Source organism: Phyllobates terribilis, unplaced genomic scaffold (genome assembly GCF_046119375.1).
Source record: "Phyllobates terribilis strain yellow unplaced genomic scaffold, ASM4611937v1 Scaffold_13__5_contigs__length_258822181, whole genome shotgun sequence".
Lineage (NCBI taxonomy): Eukaryota > Metazoa > Chordata > Amphibia > Anura > Dendrobatidae > Phyllobates > Phyllobates terribilis.
In genome coordinates, this window is record NW_027362773.1 from 208,094,384 (window position 1) to 208,106,224 (window position 11,841).

The following is an 11,841-nucleotide window of genomic DNA, read 5'->3' on the forward strand; positions in this document are numbered from 1 at the left end:
CTTCCTTCCTCTGGCGCTCCCTCCATACTTCCAGCCTCAGTCTCTTTCTTCCATCCCCCATCTCATCCATCCTTCCCCTGGCGCTCCCTCCATAGTTCCAGTCTCGGTCTTTTTCTTCTGTCCCGCCTCTCCTCCATCCTTCCTCCGGTGCTCCCACCATACTTCCAACCTCAGTCTCTTTCTTCCGCCCCCCCCTCTCCTCCATCCTTCCTCCGGTACTCCCTCCATACTTCCAGCCTCAGTCTCTTTCTTCCGTTCCCCCTCTCCTCCATCCTTCCTCCGGCGCTCCCTCCATACTTCCAGCCTCAGTCTTTCTTCCGTCCCCCCTCTCCTCCATCTTTCCTCGGGCGCTCCCTCCATACCTCCAGCCTCAGTCTCTTTCTTCCGCCCCCCCTCTCCTCCATCCTTCCTCTGGCGCTCCCTCCATACTTCCAGTCTTGGTCTCTTTCTTCCGTCCCCCCTCTCCTCCATCCTTCCTCTGGCGCTCCCTCCATACTTCCAGCCTCAGTCTCTTTTTTCCATCCCCCCTCTCCTCCATCCTTCCTCCAGCACTCCCTCCTCACTTCCAGCCTCAGTCTCTTTCTTCCGTCCCCCCTCTCCTCCATCCTTCCTCTGGCGCTCCCACCATACTTCCAACCTCAGTCTATTTCTTCCGCCCCCCCCCCCTCTCCTCCATCCTTCCTCCGGCACTCCCTCCATACTTCCAGCCTCAGTCTCTTTCTTCCGTCCCCCCTCTCCTCCATCCTTCCTCTGGCACTCCCTCCATACTTCCAGCCTCAGTCTCTTTCTTCCGTTCCCCCTCTCCTCCATCCTTCCTCCGGCGCTCCCTCCACACTTCCAGCCTCAGTCCCTTTCTTCCGTCCCCCCTCTCCTCCATCCTTCCTCCGGCGCTCCCTCTATACTTCCAACCTCAGTCTCTTTCTTCCCCCCCCCCCTCCTCCATCCTTCCTCTGGCGCTCCCTTCATACTTCTAGCCTCAGTCTCTTTCTTCCGTCCCCCCCTCTCCTCCATCCTTCCTCCGGTGCTCCCTCCATACTTCCAACCTCAGTCTCTTTCTTCCGCCCCCCCTCTCAGCCATCCTTCCTCTGGCGCTCCCTCCATACTTCCAGTCTTGGTCTCTTTCTTCCGTCCCCCATCTCCTCCATCCTTCCTCTGGCGCTCCCTCCATACTTCCAGCCTCAGTCTCTTTCTTCCATCCCCCCTCTCCTTCATCCTTCCTCCGGCACTCCCTCTACACTTCCAGCCTCAGTCTCTTTCTTCCGTCCCCCCTCTCCTCCATCCTTCCTCTGGCGCTCCCTCCATACTTCCAGCCTCAGTCTCTTTCTTCCGTCCCCCCTCTCATCCATCCTTCCTCTGGCGCTCCCTCCTTAGTTCCATTCTCGGTCCTTTTCTTCCGTCCCGACTCTCCTCCATCATTCCTCTGGCGCTCCCACCATACTTCCAACCTCAGTCTCTTTCTTCCGCCCCCCCCTCCTCCATCCTTCCTCCGGCACTCCCTCCATACTTCCAGCCTCAGTCTCTTTCTTCCGTCCCCCCTCTCCTCCATCCTTCCTCTGGCACTCCCTCCATACTTCCAGCCTCAGACTCTTTCTTCCGTTCCCCCTCTCCTCCATCCTTCCTCCGGCGCTCCCTCCATACTTCCAGCCTCAGACCCTTTCTTCCGTCCCCCCTCTCCTCCATCCTTCCTCCGGTGCTCCCTCCATACTTCCAGCCTCAGTCTCTTTCTTCCGTCCCCCCTCTCCTCCATCTTTCCTCGGGCGCTCCCTCCATACTTCCAGCCTCAGTCTCTTTCTTCCGCTCCCCCTCTCTTCCATCCTTCCTCTGGCGCTCCCTCCATACTTCCAGTCTTGGTCTCTTTCTTCCGTCCCCCCTCTCCTCCATCCTTCCTCTGGCACTCCCTCCATACTTCCAGCCCCAGTCTCTTTCTTCCATCCCCCCTCTCCTCCATCCTTCCTCCGGCACTCCCTCCACACTTCCAGCCTCAGTCTCTTTCTTCCATCCCCTCTCTCCTCCATCCTTCCTCTGGCGCTCCCTCCATAATTCCAGCCTCAGTCTCTTTCTTCCGTCCCCCCTCTCATCCATCCTTCCTCTGGCGCTCCCTCCATAGTTCCAGTCTCGGTCTTTTTCTTCCGTCCCGCCTCTCCTCCATCCTTCCTCTGGCGCTCCCACCATACTTCCAACCTCAGTCTATTTCTTCCGCCCCCCCCTCTCCTCCATCCTTCCTCCGGCACTCCCTCCATACTTCCAACCTCAGTCTCTTTCTTCCGCCCCCCCCCTCCTCCATCCTTCCTCTGGCGCTCCCTCCATACTTCCAGCCTCAGTCTCTTTCTTCCATCCCCCATCTCATCCGTCCTTCCCCTGGCGCTCCCTCCATAGTTCCAGTGTCGGTCTTTTTCTTCCGTTCCGCCTCTCCTCCATCCTTCCTCTGGCACTCCCTCCATACCTCCCGCCTCAGTCTCTTTCTTCCGTTCCCCCTCTCCTCCATCCTTCCTCCGGCGCTCCCTCCATACTTCCTGCCTCAGTCCCTTTCTTCCGTCCCCCCTCTCCTCCATCCTTCCTCCGGCGCTCCCTCCATACTTCCAACCTCAGTCTCTTTCTTCCGCCCCCCCCTCCTCCTTCCTTCCTCTGGCGCTCCCTCCATACTTCCAGCCTCAGTCTCTTTCTTCCATCCCCCATCTCATCCATCCTTCCCCTGGCGCTCCCTCCATAGTTCCAGTCTCGGTCTTTTTCTTCTGTCCCGCCTCTCCTCCATCCTTCCTCCGGCGCTCCCACCATACTTCCAACCTCAGTCTCTTTCTTCCGCCCCCCCCTCTCCTCCATCCTTCCTCCGGCACTCCCTCCATACTTCCAGCCTCAGTCTCTTTCTTCCGTTCCCCCTCTCCTCCATCCTTCCTCCGGCGCTCCCTCCATACTTCCAGCCTCAGTCTTTCTTCCGTCCCCCCTCTCCTCCATCTTTCCTCGGGCGCTCCCTCCATACCTCCAGCCTCAGTCTCTTTCTTCCGCCCCCCCTCTCCTCCATCCTTCCTCTGGCGCTCCCTCCATACTTCCAGTCTTGGTCTCTTTCTTCCGTCCCCCCTCTCCTCCATCCTTCCTCTGGCGCTCCCTCCATACTTCCAGCCTCAGTCTCTTTTTTCCATCCCCCCTCTCCTCCATCCTTCCTCCAGCACTCCCTCCTCACTTCCAGCCTCAGTCTCTTTCTTCCGTCCCCCCTCTCCTCCATCCTTCCTCTGGCGCTCCCACCATACTTCCAACCTCAGTCTATTTCTTCCGCCCCCCCCCCCTCTCCTCCATCCTTCCTCCGGCACTCCCTCCATACTTCCAGCCTCAGTCTCTTTCTTCCGTCCCCCCTCTCCTCCATCCTTCCTCTGGCACTCCCTCCATACTTCCAGCCTCAGTCTCTTTCTTCCGTTCCCCCTCTCCTCCATCCTTCCTCCGGCGCTCCCTCCACACTTCCAGCCTCAGTCCCTTTCTTCCGTCCCCCCTCTCCTCCATCCTTCCTCCGGCGCTCCCTCTATACTTCCAACCTCAGTCTCTTTCTTCCCCCCCCCCTCCTCCATCCTTCCTCTGGCGCTCCCTCCATACTTCTAGCCTCAGTCTCTTTCTTCCGTCCCCCCCTCTCCTCCATCCTTCCTCCGGTGCTCCCTCCATACTTCCAACCTCAGTCTCTTTCTTCCGCCCCCCCTCTCAGCCATCCTTCCTCTGGCGCTCCCTCCATACTTCCAGTCTTGGTCTCTTTCTTCCGTCCCCCATCTCCTCCATCCTTCCTCTGGCGCTCCCTCCATACTTCCAGCCTCAGTCTCTTTCTTCCATCCCCCCTCTCCTTCATCCTTCCTCCGGCACTCCCTCTACACTTCCAGCCTCAGTCTCTTTCTTCCGTCCCCCCTCTCCTCCATCCTTCCTCTGGCGCTCCCTCCATACTTCCAGCCTCAGTCTCTTTCTTCCGTCCCCCCTCTCATCCATCCTTCCTCTGGCGCTCCCTCCTTAGTTCCATTCTCGGTCCTTTTCTTCCGTCCCGACTCTCCTCCATCATTCCTCTGGCGCTCCCACCATACTTCCAACCTCAGTCTCTTTCTTCCGCCCCCCCCTCCTCCATCCTTCCTCCGGCACTCCCTCCATACTTCCAGCCTCAGTCTCTTTCTTCCGTCCCCCCTCTCCTCCATCCTTCCTCTGGCACTCCCTCCATACTTCCAGCCTCAGTCTCTTTCTTCCGTTCCCCCTCTCCTCCATCCTTCCTCCGGCGCTCCCTCCATACTTCCAGCCTCAGACCCTTTCTTCCGTCCCCCCTCTCCTCCATCCTTCCTCCGGTGCTCCCTCCATACTTCCAGCCTCAGTCTCTTTCTTCCGTCCCCCCTCTCCTCCATCCTTCCTCTGGCGCTCCCTCCATACTTCCAGCCTCAGTCTCTTTCTTCCGTCCCCCCTCTCATCCATCCTTCCTCTGGCGCTCCCTCCATAGTTCCAGTCTCGGACTTTTTCTTCCGTCCCTCCTCTCCTCCATCATTCCTCTGGCGCTCCCACCATACTTCCAACCTCAGTCTCTTTCTTCCACCCCCCCCTCTCCTCCATCGTTCCTCCGGCACTCCCTCCATACTTCCAGCCTCAGTCTCTTTCTTCCGTCCCCCCTCTCCTCCATCCTTCCTCTGGCACTCCCTCCATACTTCCAGCCTCAGACCCTTTCTTCCGTCCCCCCTGTCCTCCATCCTTCCTCCGGTGCTCCCTCCATACTTCCAACCTCAGTCTCTTTCTTCCGGCCCTGGCCCTCCTCCATCCTTCCTCTGGCGCTCCCTCCATACTTCCAGTCTCAGTCTCTTTCTTCCATCCCCCTCTCCTCCATCCTTCCTCTGGTGCTCCCTCCATATTTCCAGCCTCAGTCTCTTTCTTCCATTCCCCCTCTCCTCCATCCTTCCTCCGGCACTCACTCCATACTTCCAGCCTCAGTCTCTTTCTTCCATCCCCCGTCTCCTCCATCCTTCCTCTGGCACTCCCTCCATACTTCCAGCCTCAGTCTCTTTCTTCCATTCCCCCTCTCCTCCATCCTTCCTCCGGCGCTCCCTCCATACTTCCAGCCTCAGACCCTTTCTTCCGTCCCCCCTCTCCTCCATCCTTCCTCCGGTGCTCCCTCCATACTTCCAACCTCAGTCTCTTTCTTCCGGCCCCGGCCCTCCTCCATCCTTCCTCTGGCGCTCCCTCCATACTTCCAGTCTCAGTCTCTTTCTTCCACCCCCCTTCTCCTCCATCCTTCCTCCGGTGCTCCCTCCATACTTCTGTAGCACCCTGAGGATTCGGCTGCTACAGGGGTATTGCACCTCAACCCAGAGGTGTGGTATTCCACTCCCGGGTAAGGATGGAGTGTGGAACTGAGCTCAGTTAGCTGCATGCACTACACACATCCCATTTCCGAGGAACAGACCGATGGTACTCCCACTAGAGAAATGTGCAGGTACGACAGTGTCTGTTCCTGGCTGGAGTGGGAGGGGGGTGGAACATCCCAGTAGTGTAGGGGCAGATAGGGGGAGCAGCCTGGGTAAAGTTAGGAGCTCATTGGGTGCTGGTCACCTGAGCTCACACATAGAGGGAGTATATAAGGTGGGCACCATCTTAGATCAGGGTCTTTGTAGAGGAAGAGAGCAGAGGAGAAGAGCAGCTCCAAGGCCCAGAGAGAGAGAGGAGAAAGAAAGACCCAGAGGGGGAGAAAGAAGGAACTCCAAGAGCCCAAATTAGACCAGAGGGTGAAGAGTTGGCAACAGGGTACCGGATCCCAAGCTGGCAGAGGCTACAGCACACCTTAGCCAGGAACCGGAGGTCGTGGGCAGGATCTGCCACGATCACCCACTAAATCCACCCGGAAGGCAGACCACGAATAGGGTCAGGGAACCCAGAGACAAGGGTTTACCACCAAGAGGCCCGAGGGAGCCGGACATAGGTGGATCCCTGGTGGGGAAGGCCAGAGAAGAGGACAGGACAGAAAGGGAGCTCAGGACCACGCTCCAGAATCACCTGGGGGTTGGCCGAGTCCAGGACCTGGTGGACGCAGCACGGCTCGGGTGGTCACTTAAGGCCGGAGTGACCAGAACAACTGCAGTAAGTAAACAAACCCCGAACTGCACAGCCCGACTCTGAGTCTCATTTCCATCCCCGCTGCACCACCACAACCCCCATCCTCTGCAACTGACCCCCTGAGGCTATACCCCTCCCGTTGGGGGTTATACTACCTAAGCTGCACACACATCACCAGCCTCAGTGGACCCTGCTGCAGCGGCGGCCTTTTGACCGCAAATCAACGGGTGGCGTAGTCGACACAAAAGAACATCTAGAAACATCATAAAGACTGCCACACACTGAGCTTGACACCCTGGGCATGGACCGGGTCACAGCCACTCGGAGACTACAACCCCCATCTGATCCGGCTCCGGGTATCCCTAACAGCACTGGCCCAGGGGGCGCGTCAACTTTGGCGTAGTCGGCAGGATCACGTGCCCGCAACAACCGGGTACTGCGTGCCTGAAGAAAAGTTCACCGTTACCTTAAAAAGAAGTCTCCTGCCGGTTCCGGAGGGTCCCCGCCATCGGGCCCCATCACAGGTCGTTTCCCGCCGGTTGTCCGCCATTTGCAGCTTTTTCCCGCCATCCATGGAGTTTCCCGCCACTGGGAGACGATTCCCGCCATTTCCGAAGATTTCCCGCCTTGGAAGAGCGGACGCCATTATGGGCGTGCCAGAGGGTGGCAAGAGGTCACCTCCCATCGTGGGCCAGGTCGAAGAATGGCGCCAAAAGCGGAAACCGCGCCCACCAATAGAGACTGTGATGCTGGAAGTGTCCATCAGCGTAAGAGAACTGCCCCTGGAACTGAAGTTGCCCCGGGACCACCCTCGATGTGGGCGGAGACAGAACAAGAGAGCAAAGATGGGTGTCGCCTGGAGCAGTCTGGAGAGAGCGCACCCGGAGACAAGACGTCTGGAAGAGAGTCCAGAGAGAGCGTACCCGGAGATGGAGGGAGAGTCAGGCAGCACCGACCCAGTGGTCAGGAGCCTGTTGCAGGTCGCCACTCCAGAAGGCCTGCTGGAGATCCTAACACAGCTCCCCCGAGACCGGGAGTGTGCACAGACCGCGCTGGAGGGCCTCGCACGGAGGATGGCCCGGGTGCAGCGGGAGACGTTGGCGGAGTGGAGCCGAGAGATGGTCCAGCAGACCGGAACCCGTCAGCGGAGCACGCCGCCCGAGACGAGGAGACAGACCGCCTCTGAGGATGGCGCAGGAGGAATGAAGGCAGGAGACGGCGCCGAGAAGGGAGCTGAACGGACGGAGGCAGGTAAAGGGGACGTCTCTACCCCGAGCCGGGAAACCGCGTGCCTGCCCCAGCTCCCCGTCGCAGAGCCCGAAATTCCCCCTGCCGTGCCCGTCGCTGCATCGTCACCGCCGCCGACTAGGCCTCAACCGGAAACCGCGGCCGCGACCCCTGTGACGTCACACGCCTCGACCTCGAGCGTGGCCAAGCAGGAAATACCACCGGCCTGGTCGCAAGGCCTAGTACCCCCGGGCGCCGCAATACCAACAGCGCCCTCTACCTCCACTGAGCCACCGGCCTGGTCGCTGGGCCAAGTAACCCCGGGCGCCGCCGTCTTCACGGTGCCCTTTACCTTCAGGGTGCCCCAAGCCTGGTCGCAAGGCCTAGTGAACCCGGGCGCCGCTACCACCACCGCGCCCTCAACATCTAGAGTGCCGCACCTGGGTGAAGACTTGTTTGCCCAGCACACGTGCCCGGATGGGCAGCCCTTTGTGTGGCCACCGGAGTTCCACCATCCCCGACTCCGGAAAGAAAGACCCCTAGATGAGCCCCTGATTCCGGTTCCGAAGCCCGTTAAGATCACCCCACTCTCGTTGGAGGAAGCGCAGTTTGCGTGGGACCCCACCGGAGGAGACCTCATGGGATTCACCCAAGAGACTCGGGCAGCCGCAGCTGAGCGTGCGGAGTGCTGCCGGCAGCAGTTAGAGGTCTTTGACCGGGAGCGAAGAGAGAGGCGGGTCCGAGAGCAGCGGCTGCAGGAACAGAGTGCAGAGCAGAAGAGCCGGACCAGGAGGAACCCCCGTGCAGCCCACGGTCCCCGTGCCACCGGGACTGTAATTAAATTCCAACTGCAGCACGGTTGGGGTTTCATCAGGGATCATCACACCCCCGGCGACGTCTTTGTCACCAGAAGAGACGTGGAGTCCCATCTGCCGGAGGGACACAGAGGTCGTGGCCTGTGTGTGGGGGACGGGGTCGCCTTCACCCGGCACGGGTGTGCCGGGGGACCCTGCGCCCTCCATGTGCATCGCCTGACGAGGGAGGAGCTGCTGTGTGAGGAGGAGCAAGAGGACCCGGACGGGTCTGAAGAATCTAAAGAAGGAGCAGGAGGACGCCGTCGTTGAAGTACGGTAGAGAGAGACTGTATAAAGTTGCCCGTCGGGGTACCAAGAACTGTTACTTATTTAAAATATGTTCCCCGTTGGGACAAAAGTGTGAACTGTTAACCCCGTGTGTCCCTATTCCCACTGACCGAGGACTGAGAACGGTCAATCCTCCCTAATACCTGGCCGAGGACTGAGAGCGGCCATAATTCCCCTTGTATATAGTTGCGCTTCCTAAAGCGCCCCCTACCGGTTTTATAGGGAACTGTTTTATTCCAAGAGAGACTGTCGCACTTTACCCGGTCACAAGTTGCACCGTGACCGGAGGAACCAGAAACAAGAATGTTTATATGAAAAGTTTATTGCTGCTGATGATGTTTTATATGTTTATGTTTATGAAAAAATTGTATGTTTTGGATGTTTTTGTTTATATCTTACAGCCCGAGGACGTGCTGTGATTTACCAGGGGGGAATGTAGCACCCTGAGGATTCGGCTGCTACAGGGGTATTGCACCTCAACCCAGAGGTGTGGTATTCCACTCCCGGGTAAGGATGGAGTGTGGAACTGAGCTCAGTTAGCTGCATGCACTACACACATCCCATTTCCGAGGAACAGACCGATGGTACTCCCACTAGAGAAATGTGCAGGTACGACAGTGTCTGTTCCTGGCTGGAGTGGGAGGGGGGTGGAACATCCCAGTAGTGTAGGGGCAGATAGGGGGAGCAGCCTGGGTAAAGTTAGGAGCTCATTGGGTGCTGGTCACCTGAGCTCACACATAGAGGGAGTATATAAGGTGGGCACCATCTTAGATCAGGGTCTTTGTAGAGGAAGAGAGCAGAGGAGAAGAGCAGCTCCAAGGCCCAGAGAGAGAGAGGAGAAAGAAAGACCCAGAGGGGGAGAAAGAAGGAACTCCAAGAGCCCAAATTAGACCAGAGGGTGAAGAGTTGGCAACAGGGTACCGGATCCCAAGCTGGCAGAGGCTACAGCACACCTTAGACAGGAACCGGAGGTCGTGGGCAGGATCTGCCACGATCACCCACTAAATCCACCCGGAAGGCAGACCACGAATAGGGTCAGGGAACCCAGAGACAAGGGTTTACCACCAAGAGGCCCGAGGGAGCCGGACATAGGTGGATCCCTGGTGGGGAAGGCCAGAGAAGAGGACAGGACAGAAAGGGAGCTCAGGACCACGCTCCAGAATCACCTGGGGGTTGGCCGAGTCCAGGACCTGGTGGACGCAGCACGGCTCGGGTGGTCACTTAAGGCCGGAGTGACCAGAACAACTGCAGTAAGTAAACAAACCCCGAACTGCACAGCCCGACTCTGAGTCTCATTTCCATCCCCGCTGCACCACCACAACCCCCATCCTCTGCAACTGACCCCCTGAGGCTATACCCCTCCCGTTGGGGGTTATACTACCTAAGCTGCACACACATCACCAGCCTCAGTGGACCCTGCTGCAGCGGCGGCCTTTTGACCGCAAATCAACGGGTGGCGTAGTCGACACAAAAGAACATCTAGAAACATCATAAGGACTGCCACACACTGAGCTTGACACCCTGGGCACGGACCGGGTCACAGCCACTCGGAGACTACAACCCCCATCTGATCCGGCTCCGGGTATCCCTAACAGCACTGGCCCAGGGGGCGCGTCACTTCCAGCCTCAGTCTCTTTCTTCCGTTCCCCCTCTCCTCCATCCTTCCTCCTGCACTCCCTCCATACTACCAGCCTCAGTCTCTTCCTTCCGTCCCCCCTCTCCTCCATCCTTCCTCCGGCGCTCCCTCCATACTTCCAGCCTCAGTCTCTTTCTTCCGTCTCCCCTCTCCTCCATCCTTCCTCCGGCGCTTCCACCATACTTCCAACCTCAGTCTCTTTCTTCCGCACCCCTCTCCTCCATCCTTCCTCTGGCACTCCCTCCATATTTCCAGTCTTGGTCTCTTTCTTCCGTCCCCCCTCTCCTCCATACTTCCTCTGGCCCTCCCTCCATACTTCCAGCCTCAGTCTCTTTCTTCCGTCCCCCCTCTCCTCCATCCTTCCTCCAGCACTCCCTCCACACTTCCAGCCTCAGTCTCTTTCTTCCGTCCCCCCTCTCCTCCATCCTTCCTCTGGCGCTCCCTCCATACTTCCAGCCTCAGTCTCTCTCTTCCATCCCCCCTCTCATCCATCCTTCCTCTGGCGCTCCCTCCATACTTCCAGTCTCGGTCTTTTTCTTCCGTCCCGCCTCTCCTCCATCCTTCCTCTGGCGCTCCCACCATACTTCCAACCTCAGTCTCTTTCTTCCGCACACTCCCTCTCCTCCATCCTTCATCCGGGACTCCCTCCATACTTCCAGCCTCAGTCTCTTTCTTCCGCCCCCCCCTCTCCTCCATCCTTCCTCCGGCACTCCCTCCATACTTCCAGCCACAATCTCTTTCTTCCGTTCCCCCTCTTCTCCATCCTTCCTCCGGCGCTCCCTCCATACTTCCAGCCTCAGTCTCTTTCTTCCATCCCCCCTCTCCTCCATCCTTCCTCCGGCGCTTTCACCATGCTTCCAACCTCAGTCTCTTTCTTCCACCCCCCCTCTCCTCCATCCTTCTTCTGGCGCTCCCTCCATACTTCCAGTCTTGGACTCTTTCTTCCGTCCCCCCTCTCCCCCATCCTTCCTCTGGCGCTCCCTCCATACTTCCAACCTCAGTCTCTTTCTTCCGCCCCCCCCCTCCTCCATCCTTCCTCTGGCACTCCCTCCACACTTCCAGCCTCAGTCTCTTTCTTCCGTACCCTCTCTCCTCCATCCTTCCTCTGGCGCTCCCTCCATACTTCCATCCTCAGTCTCTTTCTTCCGTCCCCCCTCTCCTCCATCCTTCCTCCGGCACTCCCTCCATACTTCCAGCCTCAGTCTCTTTCTTCCGTCCCCCCCTCTCCTCCATCCTTCCTCCGGCACTCCCTCCATACTTCCAGCCTCAGTCTCTTTCTTCCGTCCCCCCTCTCCTCCATCCTTCCTCCGGCGCTCCCTCCATACTTCCAGCCTCAGTCTCTTTCTTCCGTCCCCCCTCTCCTCCATCCTTCCTCCGTCGCTCCCTCCATACTTCCAGTCTCAGTCTCTTTCTTCCATCCCCCCTCTCCTCCATCCTTCCTCCCGCGCTCCCTCCATACTTCCAGCCTCAGTCTCTTTCTTCCGTCCCCCCTCTCCTCCATCATTCCTCCCGCGCTCCCTCCATACTTCCAGCCTCAGTCTCTTTCTTCCGTCCCCCCTCTCCTACATCCTTCCTCCGGCACTCCCTCCATACTTCCAGCCTCAGTCTCTTTCTGCCGTTCCCCCTCTCCTCCATCCTTCCTCCTGCGCTCCCTCCATACTTCCAGCCTCAGTCTCTTTCTTCCGTCCCCCCTCTCCTCCATCCTTCCTCCGGCGCTCCCTCCATACTTCCAGCCACCGTCTCTTTCTTCCGTCCCCCCTCTCCTCCATCTTTCCTCCGGCG